The following is a 13,058-nucleotide window of genomic DNA, read 5'->3' as shown; positions in this document are numbered from 1 at the left end:
TATCCCTCGTTCATTCAGGCGACGACGATCATTTTCTTATTCACGATATTTAAAAAAAATAGAATCAAAGGTATTATGATATTTTTACATACGATCTGCTGCATACTATATTTTAGCTTAATATCATTTGATTACGCTCAAAACGTCGGTTACTTTGCAAAACAAAACAAAAAATCATTGCAAGTATGTAATAAAAATAAAAATTATTAATTCCCACCTCACACATTAAAGTTTGTGAACTTAGATGATATATTTGAATTGTTCAACAGGGCTTAATTGTACATTCAAACATTGGGCAGTTTACCCATAGTCTAAGTGGCGATTAGCTAAAAATCGATTGTACAAATATGTACTTAGGTATACGTGATTTTTCTCGTGGTTCATAAACAACGTGCCCAATTTTACTGAACATAACATATTATATAAAGAAGAGTGTCAGTATATTTATTAATTTTATTTTAGCCATTTAGCTGGAGTGCACTAATTTTGAACCAACTTGACTAAGGACGGGTTGTTTCGGAGAATTTGAACAATTCATCAAATTTCAACGTTCATTTTCGGGTTCTGTGAAAGTCCTATTCTAGTTCTGTTACTATATCAATGTTGGCTAGTTGCTTGACAAAACTGAAATAAAAACAGAACTCAAAAAAATCTTTCACAGAACTTGAAAATGAACGTTGAAATTTGATGAATTGTTCAAATTCTCCGAAACAACCCGTCCTAAGTCTTCATTCAAGGAAAACTAACTTTTTTTAAATATTTTTTAATTGGTCTGTAATATGTGCTGGAGTAATAAATATATGTTCAAATCTTTATCTCCGATGTAGGCCACAATATAATTCCACAGTGATGGTGGTATTTACACAATAAAACCATACGCAAAACCCTTGTTTTCTCAAATTTAAGTTTTTTGACTTAGTTCTACATAGTTTAAGACAATCCAAATTTCTAATTTATTACTCTTTACATATACATTATTACTATTTATCACATTTTATTTTGATTAATATGGGTCTTACAATCCAGGTTGAATCTCTAAAACTGTAGTTTCATTAAATAAAATTTTGCGCACTTGACCTTCAAAATAAGAGGAAGATCACTGTATGCAGATTTTAATAAAAAATTTACTATTCATATTTTCACCACATGTCACCAATGTGTTATCCTTTGTCAAAGTTTGAAAACCCATCTGGCAATATTTTGTTCGAGTTTCGTTGAATAATGTACGTACGTGCCTACGTTGGCACGCTTTTACAATCACAACGAAATGGCACGGCACAATTCGTCTCATTTTTAACTATTATTATTTAGTGTGTACGAAAGAGCGAGGACACTTTTTGACAAACTTGCTAATAACAGCTGTTGAACACGAGAAACAATGCAAATAACAGTGACGGAGTGTGGATTTTTTATTTATTTTTTGTTTTTAATGGAAAAAAATGTTACCGGACAGCAAAGCGCCCATAACATTTTTTACTCCAATTGTGCTGAGGAATAGCTGGTTAAAGTTTGTCGGGTACTTGCCGATACACCCTGTATATCTGATTTCTAAAAACTGTGCGTAAAGCCCGGCCATCGCCGGGGACTTCTACTAATCTATATATTTCATTGACTAACTTATTGTCTTACTTATTCCCTTCTTACAAGCCCGTTCAACGTTGGTGTGGTAAAGCCGGCCTTAAGCCTGGTTTAAGACCGTTTTAACCAAAGAGTATGCTTTAACAGATCTAACGCCATGGTAATAAGTTTTTCACTGTTCTGACCTTATGCGCCGCGTAATATTTATAATGTTTTGGTAAGGCTGATAATGTGCGAGATTAGTTTTGTTTGTCCTATTGCATTAATTATATGTACTCTCTCTTAAAAAAAGATTCTACGAACATCACAGATAACACATTATTATTATATGTACGTAAATATTTCTTTGAATCGGCACATTTGATATTATTTCATTAGCCACGCGGGCTAAGCAACAAAGTGAATAACGAAATGCACTGAAGAGATAAAGCGATGGAAGCGTGTTATGATAGAGAAATAAACAATTTTTTGCTTACTTCTGCTGAAATTGATGAAAACAATTTTAATTTCGAATTTTTTTCTTGAACAGAGAATTAATTCTATTAGCTGCCCGGGGCCCGGATGTTCGTTACGCGCATGAGTAATACCATAATTTAAAATATTTCTATGTGATCGTAAACAATAGATTTATAATATAATGTTATAATGAAATTACATTGAAACATCTATTTGTATTTCTTACTAGCAACCCGGCGTTGGTCGGAGTTTTAATGGTTTGGAGTAATGTTTTGACCAAACGGTTGGGTATAATGTGTTAATAATGAGATTTTAAGTATAATGTTTTTCAGCATACTAATTTATAGGTGTTTTAAAATAATTACATAATACTATGTAATATATTATATTAAATAGTAGTTTAGCCTAGTATAGATTCATAATAATCCTATTGTTCTTTCGAGAATAATATGCATTATTTAAACAAGTTATATTTGTAGGAAGAAGTTATGTAAATATGAAAGGTGTTTAATATATAATAATATTATTTTTCTTACATTTAACTCGCACATGCTTGTTGGACATGTTTTGACACTGAGATCTCGTGTTTCTAATACAAAATAAATGAGGTGACATGATGTTAAATTTGTTGAAGATTTCATCGGTGCTAGTTCTTACAGGGTTTTTCAGAATTATTTTCATTATGGCTTTATGGGTTTTAATGAGTGATTTTAGGTATTGTCATTTTTTTACATTAACCACACATAGGCAGTGTTGCCAAGTTAGCATATTATATGCTTAATTTGGCATAAATACTCCATGTTTAGCATAACTATTATGCTTTTAGCATATAGCATATTTATTTGGCTTATTTTTACAGAAACATGAAAATAATAAAAACCAATTTTTTAACTAACAAAAATGATATCGATTGAAAAAATGGTGTCTCAATGGAGAAACATAGTTCACATTAAATGGGAATCCTCGACTTCCACTGTAGAGTTTTGGAATGAAGTCATGGAATATAAAGATGCAGCTAATAATAACCCCTTCGGTGATTTATGTCAGTTTGTAATGTCTATTTTAACATTGCCGCATTCAAATGCGGACATTGAACGTGTATTTAGCCAAATGAGTCTGGTCAAAACAAAACTCCGAAATCGTTTGGCGGTGAGAACCCTGAATGCCATTTTGTACGTGAGATTTGGCCTAAAGAGAGCAGGAAAGTGCTGTTATTCTTACACTGTTCCTGACGAAGTACTACGCTGCATTGGGACCAAAGAAAGTTACGACTCCGTCTCTCAGCCTTCCACTTCAGCTGCTGTTAGTTAAGGTTAAACGCAACGCTCGTTGTATTCTACGTGTTCACAGATGGCGTTAATTAATTAATTTAGTTTAAATACGCTTTTGCGAGGTATTGCTTTACAGTATTAAGACAAATTATTTGTTTGCGCCCTCATATACGCAATATGAATATGAATAAATAGTTTTGTCCATATAAAAACTCAATTCTATCGAGAAAGGCATACAAATACAATATTGGATTGAATCATCGGTAAAATATTGTATTTGTGTGCCTTTCTCGAAATAATTAAGTCTTTAAACGAACAAAACTATTGATTCATATTCATATTGCGTATATACGGGCGCAAACAAATGATTTGTCTTAATATTGTAAAGCAATACCTTGCAAAAGCGTATTTAAAAAAAAATTAATTAATTAACGCCATCTGTGAACACGTAGAATACAACGAGCGTTGCGTTTAACCTTAATGAAGAAGATGAAGATGAAGATATTGATATTTTATCTCACTGATTTTATTTCTAAGTTAAATTTATGTTAGCTTTTATTTTGGCATTTTTTAAAGTAATTTAGCATATTTCTGGCATATTTTTCCCATTACTCTAGCATATTTTGAAGTAGTTGAGTTGGCAACACTACACATAGGAGGCCATTTTTTAAGTAAAGTAAGAAGAGGGAGTTCTGGGAAGGTAAAAGGTATGAGGGTTGTGTAGGAATCTAGGGATCAGTATGTCCAGGAGTGACGGACATATAATATATCCTTCTCACTGCGGCGCAAGGCGATGGGTCGAGAGATCAGTTGGAGAGGTCAAAGGGCCTCCCCAAACCAGCCTCTCCCGATCTGGCACGCCACGCAGCTCATCCGATTAACTTTTTATAATTACCTATCATAAAATAAAGAACAATTCGTGATCCAAAAGTTTGATCATTATTTGCATAAATTCAATCTCTCGGTATAAATTCAAAATTAAATCGAATGACGATACACAATGTAAGAGAAACAGAGAGCGCAATTATGATTGGCTGTCTCGATTTTGTAGTCAAAATGTATAATATCCACAGACATAGGAATTAATTTATATGTCTATGATAATATCATAGAACTGAGGGAATAATAGCCTGTGGCGACATTGCTTTCCATTAAAATCTACATAGAATACATTTCTATTTGAAGGCGTGTATTATCGATGTTTACAAAATTACACGGTAGAACTATTTTTTATATATATATATATTTAGTACCTATTATTAAACATAAAAAACATTAATAAAAATAAACTGAAAAATTATTACTGTATTAATTTGCACCCTCATGATGTTTGAGCTAAACGAAACCGGTCGGTCAATAAATTAATAAAAAATCGTGGTTTTAAACAAAATTATTGTTTTATTTTTATTAAATGTGTCAAACCACAAAGTGATTACTTTCTAAAATAATATTTAAAAAAATGGAGTTCAACAAATTAAACCTTTTTATAATAATTAATCATCTATTGAATAAAGACGATGATGTTTTGACATTGAAAACGAAAGAACAATAGTCATTATTTTGAAGAATATAATATTAGTATCTACCTGCATAAGAACAGTCATTTATACCGTCAGGTTAATTTGTCAGCTTTTCGAAACAGCTCATTATGGTCTCGTAGAAACATTGTGTCTTCCTAAAAGCTTTAGATTCAAGTCCAGAAGTGAACAACAGAAGAATTACGCTGTACACCACACAACTGAGAAAAAAATTGATAGTGAATTTTTTTATTAATAATTTTTTTATGATACGACAAAAAAGTGAGTTGACTGTAATGTTTATAATACATTTGTCCATAATAGTTTTTTTTTCATTTTTGGTATTTTTAGTTCAGTAAAAAAGTGAGCCATTTTTCAAAGTTTTTTGAGCTCGAATTCATCATTTTTACCTCACCTACCTAACACACTCATACTCAACCTGCGGCCCGCTAATCTATTTTGTGCGGCCCTCAATACATTTAATATCAGGAACATGATTTACAAAATCTGGCATTCTATATCACGTTAAGTTGAGATTAATTGCGACTTTGACGTACAGACATTGAAACCGAAGAGGATAGTCGTTGTCGTGTCAACATCAGATCTGGTATAAGAGTGTTGCTACTGCACACGCTAGATCTATCTCCAAAAAACAAAGATTTGACAGACAAATATGCGCGCAAATAATTTTGCTCGTGGCAACACATAAATTTTTGACAGCTCCAAAGTTAAACGGTTACCAGTGTTGCCAACGAAGGCGATTTATCGCCATTTAGGCTACTAAACATAACAAAAACCTGTATTTTTTGCAACCGGAAAAATGTGAGGAATTTTTCGAAATGGAATTCCGTAGCTTCCCCCCCCCATGGATTTCGAAAATTGTTGTAAGGAATTACATGTATTACATGATGTTTTCGGCTGTGCGAATTTTTTTTTCAGCGAAGTTCTGTAACAACCCCCCCCGCCCCCATGGATCAAAATATTTTGTGGGGAATTATGTTTTACAGAAATTCTCTAACAAACCCCCCCCCCACGGATATCGAATAATAAAAATTCATTAGAATTACTGCAACTGAAATTCGGCTAAAAACGGCGACATTAGGTCAAGATCCGTTGGAAACACTGATGGTTACTCAAATGGTTTTTCAAAAAAACGGGGGTGGTGGGTTTCATGATATTTTTTGTCATACCAGTATAGTGTTGCGGCCCGCGTAGCTTTACAAACTTATGAATGTGGCCCGCAGAAGAAAAAGGTTGAGTATCATTGATCTAACAGAATATTCCAGAAGCCTGAGAGGTTAATAGTAGAAATTGGTCGCGCTGCGATTGTTAAAAACGTTGTAAATGGCAACACTGAGATGGCTTATAAGAAAATGAACGTATGTTTAAAAAAGCACAATGGTCCAAGTGCATATTTTTACTTTAACCAAACGGTGAAAGGAGGTGATTGAGATGATGGAGATGAAAGGAAATCATAGTACGAGACGATTTTATGTTTAAACTATGTATACATAATACATACAGCCTTACTAAAGAAAAAACCACTTCACATTGGTTAAACGGTGTTTTGTTACACATTGTATAAAGACTATAAAAGTTTAGATTCGAGTTGGTACAAATAAAAAATATGAACTGGGCTCCGAAAGAACTGACAACGTTGGATTTTCCGCAGATTATGAAATTTCGTTCAGAAAAGTTTGGTTATTTCCGACACATTATTCTTTAATTGACTGTTACCGCATGAGTTTAATTTTTTTTATTTATTTTTTTGTTTTTAATAACAATGTATTCATTTATTAAATAATTAATTAATTTACAGTATAATAGTATTACAGAGTATAATCAATAATGTTAATTAAAATAATTCATACAATTAATTTTCACTGCTTTTGATTTTTTAATGTTCCTCTTTATAGAAGCTGGCGCTTGTGTCTAGAAGAGTGGAGAGCATCAAGATTAAATCGAGCATTAAGAATTCTATGAAAGTTATGTTTTTCTTTTATAAGATACATGTTTTATGTGTGTGTAGCTAAACATAAATCATAGAAATCAATGTTGATTTTGCGCTACCAATGAATTCTAAATTACATTTTTGTTATTCTCTATGTAAATATTTTGACTTCTAGCAAAGTCTTGACTTGACTTGTCACTTCAAATTTTTTCTTGGATTATGCCTGTGTTTTGTCTTTCCTTTAAGATACCATTCTTTACTCTTTAATTTACATTTTTTTAATAAAATTAATGTTATTGTTTTGTTAATTGGACGTAAGTCCGTTAGTAAATTAATAAATATATAATGGGTTATTTGCGAAGCTATTTTGACCAATATAATATTAATCCTTATCCAATTAAATATTCACAACCTCAAAACTTTACTCTAAAACATTCATAATCCCGAGCAACACATCAGCACGTCAGCTAGTTAAATTATAAGAGTAAGGTCGAAATGGTGAAAACTTGACTTACCAACTCCGAACCGGCGTAAGAATATAATAAGGTGAAACAAATAATATAAATTTTAATCCAATTCGATCTTTAAACGAATAATAGGATTTAATAATGATAATAAATGTTTTGTTATCTTAATTTTTTGTAACAAATAGAGACAATGATATCCTCATTGGGTTCTCCCGTGCTGAGGATTTTATTTATATTTTATTAAAAAATTGTAATTTGGATAATATGAAGTAATTATAAATATAGTACTGTTTTTATTTCTAAAATCATTTTAAATATTTTATACGGTGTTTTAGTGCAAATGGGTCGTTTCGATTTCGGTTTGTACCTATTTGGTGTTAGTATATTTTCTATTTCTGATCTCCGTATGTTTCGTATCCAGATTTTTATTTGGGATTTAAATGTTATAATATTCTTGTGAGTGTGAGAATGAGAGTGGGATTTTGTTGTAGAGTTTAGTAACATAGTACCTATAGGAATATTTTGTTGTAGTTACTTGTTGGATTTGTTTTTCACCCCGAGATCTAGGGTTTCTATTTCATATTTTATTATGGGTTCATATTTCTACAGCACAAAACACGATCACAAAATCAAATACATTTATCATCATCTACTTACACGACCAAATTTGGAATTAACTCCTTACAATACATTGCACACAAACAATATAACGCATTACCTAGTAATTTAAAACTTCTGGCAACTAACAAAAAAACATTGACAAAAGCTCTTAAAAGATATTTCCTTAGCAACACAATCTTTCTCTAGTACTCCATAATAACACCTGCGTTTATTTATTTTAATGTGTTTATTTTAATGTATTTTATTTATTATTTTATTTCTAATGTTGTCTTTCCCGAAATGAGTTTTATAAACTCATTGGGAATAATACATTATTAATTTGTTATCATTTTGTAATGTATTATCTTGTAATAAATAAATTAAAAATATATTTATATTTTTTTTAATTTTCATATATATATAAATTACAAACAATACACAACAAAATGAACCTTTGTCTGTCCAACTGGGAAGGATTCCCGTTTCAGGACAGCCAAATTGTGTAATTAGTACATAATATTCTTACAATGGAATGGCGATGCTGTCAAAACAAATTTTGAGAACATTGTTGATTGCATTCGAAGTGACAGGATGGTTTCTTTATCCTTGAAAGAATCGCAAAGATGTAATTTATTACCAGGGTCAATTTGGATAACATTAGTAATTGCATTCAGAACAGATGAATGGTTTCTTTCGGGACATCACAAGTCGGAGATTCTTACCAGGGCATTTTGGAGAACATTTAGAATTGTATAGTTAGAATTTACACATTTATAAATCAGTATAAGACATATGAATCCTATAGTACTATATTTTTAGTACTTAATATATATTTAGTACTTATTATATGCTGCTTTTGTTCTTTCATAATTATTTGTCTAACAGAAAACAATACGTTGTTTACGGGCAGTTCACATCGAAACTCTACGCCACAAATTCTGGGGTCCCTCAAGGGTCTAATTTAGGACCACTATTATTTTTATTGTTTATTAATGACATAGGGATGTTTATAAGATTTGTAAAATTTTTATTATTTGCGGATGACATTAAACTATACACCTGTATAACGACAAATGAAGACTCCATTCGTCTACAAATCGATATCGATGGTATAGTAGAGTGGAGTCATCAAAATAAACTTCATTTTAACAGTAGTAAGTGTTCAATTGTGTGCATTACAAGGGCAAAGCGTACTTTATATTTTAACTATAAAATGTCTGGTACCTCTCTAAAACATATTTCGATAACGAAGGATTTAGGAATCACTTTTGACACGCGTCTGACTTTTAGAACTCATATCGATTCGGTGTGCAACTCTGCAATGCGAATGCTGGGTTTTGTTATATGTAATTCGAAATCTTTTACGAATACGGCAGTCATAAAAATGCTTTATTTTACTCTGGTTCGCAGCATTCTTGAGAGTGGATCGATAATATGGGGACCCGAAGATGCCCTTTACTCAAATGATGTAGAAAAGGTGCAAAAAAAGTTTATGCGATACCTCTACCTTCTGTATGATACTCTGGTTTTCTTGCCGGAATGCTGGGGATAGAACGTCTAGACGTTAGGAGAAATATTGCAATGGTGTTAGTGGCGCACAAGCTGCTAAATGGGCACATTTGCAATCCAGATATTCTGGAACGAATTTCTTTTTATGTCCCTGATAATTTCATCAGAGCTAGACAGCACAGATTATTTATTTTTCCAAGGGGCAGGACCAACCTACCAATGATCATGCCTTTGGGGAGAATAACTACTTTGTTAAATCACATTTCTTCTGTGATTGACATTTTCAATTTGAACCAAAGAGAATTTAAGACGGCAATAAGCATACTATTTAACAAATCTGGTTAATCAGATAGTATTGATGTATTTACCCATGCAAATACATGTATGTACTGACTTCTTATAAACTGTAATTTATAAACTGTTATTTGTGAAATGTAAATGGAATATACTGTTTTTCACAATAAATCAATAAAATAAAAAAATAAAAAATAATATGTTATTATACTTATTATACGGGTGAGTTATTATTATTATTATTTTTAATGATTAACTACTAATGTTTATAAGACAAAGTTTTATGCATAGCACAAAGAATAACAAATTATTATAAGCAATTATTAGTCGCCTGAAATACGAGTATCAATGCAAATTGAAAATATTACTATTTTCAACTTCTTTCAACTATTTTCAATTTGTATTTATATTTCAGGCGACTAATTATTGCTTGTAATAATTTGTTATTTCTTGTGTTTTGTATTTGCTTCAGAATAGAGTTGTTTAATTGACATGATGTTTTAAACTTCCGATTTTATGTCCGCGTTAAATCTTCCCCATAGGAAAAACTAAACCCTTCCACACACTTTTCCACAAATGATCATCCAGGGCTGTCCAAACCACGGCCCGCGGGCCGCATGCGGCCCGCGGTTTAGATTATTGCGGCCCATTGAACCTTTTTTTAACCGACTTCAAAAAAAAGTCCGGTTCGGTTACACCGACTACAAAGAGGTCTGTAGGTGTACCCACTGCATATAATAATACTTTATTAACACGCTTTTATATTAACTTCACTTGTATGTTTGTTTGCTTGCTTGCTTGCTTGTTTGCTTGCTTGTATGTAACTCTCCTGCTGCCTTCCTCGGCCCTAGTGGTAGCCGTTTCTCAGGCTCCCTCTCCGGAATAAAAGTTACCTGTTAGAACCATAGTCGGTAATAAAGAAAATACCATTAAATAAATATAGTTTAAAGAAACTAAAAAAACACGCTTTTGTAGCATACGAAACTAAAAAGTGAAAATAAATATAGTTTAAAAAAACTAAAAAACACGCTTTTTAATAATATCGAACTAAAAACTTCAAAATAATTTTTAAAATAAGCTTAAAGCAATAATGAATGAAAAATGATAGTATTATTGTTAAAAAGCGTGGGCGCTTTGTGCCATATTTTTCGTATATCGTGCAATTTTTCGTATATATTGCTTTAAGCTTATTTTAAAATTTTTTTTTAAAGTTTTTAGTTCGATATTATTTAAAAGCGTGTTTTTTAGTTTTTTTAAACTATATTTATTTTAATTAATAATTGCTTTAACTTAGTTACTTTATTTATTTCTTGTCACATTTTGTATGAAAGCAATTATTATTCAGATTTTAGTTCATTATCTTCTTTGTTCGAAGTTTTAAATACATTAATGAGCAAACTATTTTTCTCGCGACGAAATTCAAACGTTTTGGGTATGTTCGATCACGTCGCTCACATCACTATTGACTCGAGAATTCCCCGAACTCAAAATAGGTACCTACCGCGCATCGTTCATTGGGCATTTGTTTGTCACTTGTCATTCAACGCAATGAAAGTTTTGATTGCGCAAGGTTACTCTCAGGTTATTAAAGACTTTTACATTATTTTAAAGTTTGGTATTACGTTGTTCGCTTTGTGTTTGAGTATATTGAACTTTTCATCATGTCTACAAAGAAGAGGAAGTTAAGTGAAGAAAATCGTACATTCAATGCGAAATGGGAGTTAGACTACTTTATCTCCAACAATAACAATAAAATTCAGTGTTTGATTTGTATGCAAGTTTTATCTGTAAGTAAAGAATATAATGTTAAGCGACACTATACTTCTTTACATGAAGAAAAGTATAAAAAACATGTCGGTGAAGCAAGAAAAGTTATGGTGGCTGAGTACAAAAAAAAACTAATACAGCAAACAAGTATGTTTTCAAAAGTAAGTACTGAGAATGAACAAAGCTTGGCTGCCTCATATGAAGTTTCATTACAATTAGCCAGAGCAAAAAAACCATTTAGTGATGGAGTTTTAATAAAAAAATGCGCAGTTGAAATGGCTAAACGCTTTATGCAGCCGAAATTAGCGGAAAAGTTTGAATCTGTTGCATTATCTCATCAAACGGTGGCGCGACGAATAGAGGACATGGGTAATTATATTACAAAAAAAATATGTGATTACTTTGTAGATTGCGAATACTATTCAATATGTTTGGATGAAAGTACCGACCAGACCGATGTCAGTCAATTAATAATCTTTATGCGTCGCATTTCCAAAGATTTTACAATCACGGAAGAAATGCTGGATTTAATACCATTTCATGGAACAACTAAAGGCAGTGATATATTTGAAGCGGTTAACAAAACTATAGTAGAATATGGAGGATTTCGTAAGTGTTCTTGTATTGTGACCGATGGGGCAAAAGCTATGACCGGGACAGTGACAGGATTCGCGGGACTTCTAACACAAAATGGCATTGATTGCCCGTTGTTGCATTGTATTATACATCAGGAAGCCTTGTGTGGAAAATCTTTGCGTCAAATGAATGCTATGAAAGTTGTTATAAGGATAACCAATTTGATTAGAGGTGGAAACAGGGCATTGACACATAGAAAATTTAGAGACTTTTTAAGTGAAATCGATGCAAACTATGGAGATTTACTATTGCATTCGGAAATCAGATGGCTGTGCTGGCCAGTGCTTGCAACGCTTTTTCGCCTTAAGAAAAGAAATACCTTTATTTCTAAAAAATGAGATATCATCTGACACTTCTGAACTACAAGATAAAATGCGAGATCCTCAGTTTCTGGCTGATCTTGCGTTTTTAACTGATATGACGCAACACTTGAATGAATTAAATTTAAAATTGCAAGGTAAAAACCTCAATATAGCCAACATGTACGGAAATGTGAATGGATTCAGAAGTAAACTGAAATTGTTCAAAACGTCTCTACAACAAAATGATTTTTCTTTTTTTTCAAGTTGTAAAGAACATTATTTAGAGATGAAAAATTTTGAAGAATGTAATTTTTTGGACCACCTCAAATACATGGACGAAATAATCGTCGAATTTGAGCGGCGTTTTGCAGATTTAAAAAAAAATGAGAGTGATATAGCTCTCTTTACTCATCCATTAACGATCGCAGTTGCGAGTGTGAAGATTGATTATCAATTGGAACTGTGTGATCTGCAATCAGACCCCTTTTACAAGGGCAGAACAGAAACAGGAATTGATTTTTTTAAGCTCCTCGCTGAACGTTTCCCGAAACTGACGAATTTCGGGCAAAAAATGGGCTCGATGATGGGCAGTACCTACCTTTGTGAAAGTGCATATTCAACAATGAAGTTTATTAAATCGAAATACAGGTCTTCATTGACAGATACTTCACTTAAACATGCACTGCGCCTAGCTACCACTAGTATTGAGG

The 13,058-nt window shown here is 32.1% G+C and overlaps 1 protein-coding gene across 1 annotated transcript in view; it reads left to right on the top strand.

Moving 5' to 3' along the window:
• The window catches only part of LOC149420718 (trehalose transporter 1-like protein), an 87,186-nt gene that overhangs the window by 41,922 nt on the left and 32,206 nt on the right, over positions 1-13,058 (top strand). The window lies entirely within an intron of this gene.

The sequence above is a fragment of the Hesperophylax consimilis genome, chromosome 10, assembly GCF_061612785.1.
Source record: "Hesperophylax consimilis isolate HC1 chromosome 10, BYU_Hcon_1.0, whole genome shotgun sequence".
Classification (NCBI taxonomy): Eukaryota; Metazoa; Arthropoda; class Insecta; order Trichoptera; family Limnephilidae; genus Hesperophylax; species Hesperophylax consimilis.
This window is presented reverse-complemented; position numbering and strand designations above follow the sequence as displayed.